Source organism: Quercus lobata, chromosome 9, assembly GCF_001633185.2.
Source record: "Quercus lobata isolate SW786 chromosome 9, ValleyOak3.0 Primary Assembly, whole genome shotgun sequence".
Taxonomy (NCBI): domain Eukaryota; kingdom Viridiplantae; phylum Streptophyta; class Magnoliopsida; order Fagales; family Fagaceae; genus Quercus; species Quercus lobata.
In genome coordinates, this window is record NC_044912.1 from 17,663,817 (window position 1) to 17,668,400 (window position 4,584).

The following is a 4,584-nucleotide window of genomic DNA, read 5'->3' on the forward strand; positions in this document are numbered from 1 at the left end:
ATTCTTTATAAATTTAAGACTAAGACGTTAATTTTGTTATGAAATAAAATATTTTACATATAAGACCTTTCAGATTTTGGTATAACAAATAAAATTTTCAAGCAAATTATCAAAACTGGTGGCTAGCCACTGGAATTGGCAGCTAAAACGGTAGCTCTAGAGACCGGATTGTCAATAACTACCACCATAGCGATGTCTCTGGTGATCGCTGGCAGCACCGGTCAGTGAAATAGCGACTTCAAGCATCGGCTGTTCAATCCACTAGATTGGTGACCTCGCTACTTGATGCGGTGAGGAGAAACCACCATTTGTTTTGGCAAAATGTTTTACCAAAATTTTAAAAATAAAACATTTTACAACTTTTATAAATTATTTTACCAATGAAAAATATTTTATAAGTTTGATCACTTTTTCTTTTCTTTTTTTCATATGCAAACAAACTCCTAAAAATGAGAAAATATATATTTTAAAATATTATACTTTAAACATACCCGGCATAAAAATAAATACATTGTGTATCTGACAACCACTAAAAATGGTAAAGAGTTTTTCATCTAAACTTTACTTTCTAGATTCTACAACAGTGTCAAATGGACACTTCATAATGAAATTCAGTGTTCAGGTACACTCTCTTGCTGGGTGGGCCTAATTGACCATGTGGAGACTGATGAATAGTTTTTTAGTGTCATAGGCTTTTTCATCTTCTTGTTTTTAGTAGGGATGGTCCTGTATGGATGAACACTCTTGCTGGGTGGGCCCAATTGAGCATGTGGAGACCGATGAATAGTTTTTTAGTGTCAAAGGCTTTTTCATCTTCTTATTTTTAGCGGGGATGGTATCAACAACCCTCACTATCAAATTTTTATATCAAACAATTCTTAAATAAACATTGGTCATTGTTAAATTATTTAAATTCAAGTACGAAAATAAATATTTTTTATTGTTCTATTTGTTGATCATATCTCACTTAAAAAAAAAAAAAAAAAAATTCAACTTGGTTTTCATATTATAATGTAACAATTTCAAAATATACTTTATCATTTAACCCTAGCAAATCATTTTTCTCGATGGTTAAGCTTTACTTCCCAACTGTATCCCAAACAAGTTCTTAGGTAAATAACAATTAATTAGCAAAGAGACAGGCAACTTGGCAAGTGAAGAAACGAATTTCTAACCATTATAATATATAATTATATATGATATTTTCGGGGTTGAAATCAAATAATTTTTAAGGACTACTAATTAGGGTGGCACGTGCAAGGTACGTGCAACCTTTTGAGTGAGAACATTGAAATCAAATTTTTATTTGAAAAAGTATGAAACTATATAAATAAAAAAATGTCTATCATACAAAGTTAAACTTATTTGTATAAGAATTTTGATAGTTAATCACACACATAGTTAGGATAGCTATTTAACATATGAATATCTACTTTACTATAATAATTTCTTAGTACTTATTTGCTAAAGGAAATATTCACTCACTAAAAACTTCTAAGAATGATAATGAATATCATTATCTTCCAACAATAAACAAATGATTTATGTTAAGACATTGTCACAATATTTAAATTTTCATAATGAATGATGTTATATGTTACAATTAAATCTCTTCATCAAATACCTTCAACCATACACAATGAAAATTTTGTCATTCATACTTTTTTCTTTATCATTCTACATAAATCTAGGTGTAATGTTTAGCTTGCTTAGTTTTTAATGAACACCGATTTTAGACAATAAAAGAAAAAAGATAACAAAAGGCATATGTAATCAAATTTTCCATTAGATAAATTATAAGTTTTGAATATTTAAATCTAGAAAATCAATGTTCTTTAGGTAATAAATAAAACAATTTATATCACAATTCAAACTTTCTAAGTATTATTACCATCTAAAACTCAAAATACGTGAAGAAAATTGTTGGGATGTTAAAATTTAGTAGGAGTATTTTAGATATTACACAATTGATATATTTTAAGAATCATAAACTTTCATTAGGGTTTAACTAAGAGAATAACAATATGACATATTCGTTATTTTCCAAAATGTTAATGGAAAAATTGCTTGATTTTAAAGTTTAAGGAGGAATTGTGAACTAGCCCAAACATAAATGATGAAAAGTGTTTTAATGTTAATTTTTTTTTTTTTTTGGGTGTAAAATCATGTGTTTTCAGTTAAAATGGTGTGTAAATATAAAAATACAATAAAAAAATACAAAAAGTCAACCCAAGAAAACTGTATGTAAAACAATGAATTTTGGCTCAACAAAGTTAACTAAACTAAAAAAAAAAAAATATATATATATATATATATATAAGAAACACAACAAAATGGTACAACATTTTCATAATACATTTATAATTTTGTTATATTATATTTTAACTTGTAAATAATTGACACTTAAGCAGTTGTGAATAAATTATGACAATAACAAGATATCTTAACATTTTCACAAGAGAAATGCTATGTCTACATCATTTTCATAACAAAATCATAAGCAGTAGGTTGTTACGAGTTGTTATTGGTAGGCAAAAAAGTAATTTCATTAATAAGTTTAAATTAGAACCAATAATAATTTACCACAATATATTTGTTATAAAAGTGTTGTGAGAAATGTGGTGGATATATCACTTCTTTTTTCATAATATATTTATTTTTAGTTGTAGTTGATTCCAATATGATATTTTATTTTGACATATAGGGAATTAAAACTTTAGCAATTATGAAAATATTGTGTCAATTTGTTGTATTAATATATTATTATTATTATTATTATATATATATAAACAAGGTATCATATGTATATAAAAAAATTGACCCAACGATATTACTGGGAAAAAAAGGCCAATGAACAGTACATATTGAACAAACCAAAAGGTACTGTAGTTATTACAGTAGCTTTTACACATTCGTGCATTTATCACAAATGATTTGTTATGAAAGTGTTGTGAGAAATGTTGTGGATGTAACACTTCTTTTTTTACAATTTATTTTTAGTTGTAGTTGGTTCTAATATGATATTTTATTTTCACCTATAAAGAATTAAAACTTCAATAATTATGAAAATATTGTGACAATTTATTGTATTAATATATATATAAACAGGATCTCATATGTATATAAAAAAAATTATTAAAAAAAAAAGTTGACCCGGCAATATTACTGGAAAAAAAGAAGAAGAATGCCAATGAATAGTACATATTGAAGCAACCGTAAACTACTGTAGTTATTACTGTATTTTGTATATATACACGCTTTTTATATATAGAAAATGGTGCGCATGCACGTGGACAGTGACTTGTGGCCACTAAATTTATAAAAAAAAAAATAGTAATGTTGGGATTCGGAGAAATTGGAGTTGAAATTAAAACTAATATAGAAAGTTTCCCATCGTGCACTACTTTGTTGCATTGTGATTTGCATTAGCCTAGCCTCCACTTAGTTTACCATATTTTTCTAGATCAATCTGGTTTTGTTGCTATATAGCTTCCACGTTATTAACTTGGTTATTTAAATGGCCTTTGAAAAGAACAAGAGCCAAAAAGTTTTCGTAATTCTAAGTTCAGAGCTAATTAATAAAAGATTTGTCTGCTTCTAGAGATTCAAAATATAGATCCATCAATGCACGAATTTCCTAATCCCTTGCGTGTTCATGTTACAAGTTGAGATAAGAGAAAATATTTTTTCATAAAAGTTGTACTTAGAAACAAGCTCCCAAGGATATCCAATCCAACTCTCTCCCTAAAAAGGAGAGCTAAATATAGTACCATTTGAACCAATAGGATCGATAATATAAAACATATAAAAAGCCTAATAAGCATTAATTTACTAAAAATATGCATTTACAATTCAATACAAAATACAGGTGTTTGGTAGATGATGACTTACTTGTTCTTAACTTCTCTTTTTCGAGAATTGCTTACTAATGATGCAGTGTCATTGACTTCCCTATTGATTATTCCAGTTTGAGATTCAAATGGTGTCAATTTACATTGAGCGTTTGAAATTAGGATTTGTTACTTAGGGGCTGTTTGGTACCTGTTTAAATAACAGTTTTTAGTATTTAAATAATAATAACATTTTTTACACATATTTTTATAATACTAAAACACATATTTTCACAATATTAAAAACTGAACAACAATACTAAAAATCTTGAACCAAACGGGCTCCTATCTTGTTTGGTTCATGGTAAAGGCACTTTTAGGGCATGGGATATAATAGATTATTTGAGTAAAGTTTTGATACTACTTTTAAGAAAAATATAAAAATGTGTTAAAAAATTCAATTATTTTTTTCCCATACATTTTTTTATTTTTTATTTTTTATAAAGGTATCTCCTAAACCAAATTAACCAATACCCTTAGGGCATCAATTAATATTTGTCATCTTATTTTCATCAATCTCTAATGATATTAGTGTCTCTGTGTTTGTTTGAAAATAGTTTATTTATTTTTTATCAAATTTTTTTTTATTGAAAATGCTATAGATAAAAGTTAAAAACTAAATAAAATAAGTTGATAGATGTTTAATTGAAAATAGTCTAGCAAAAAATAAGAATAAAAGCTAAAAGCTAGTTTA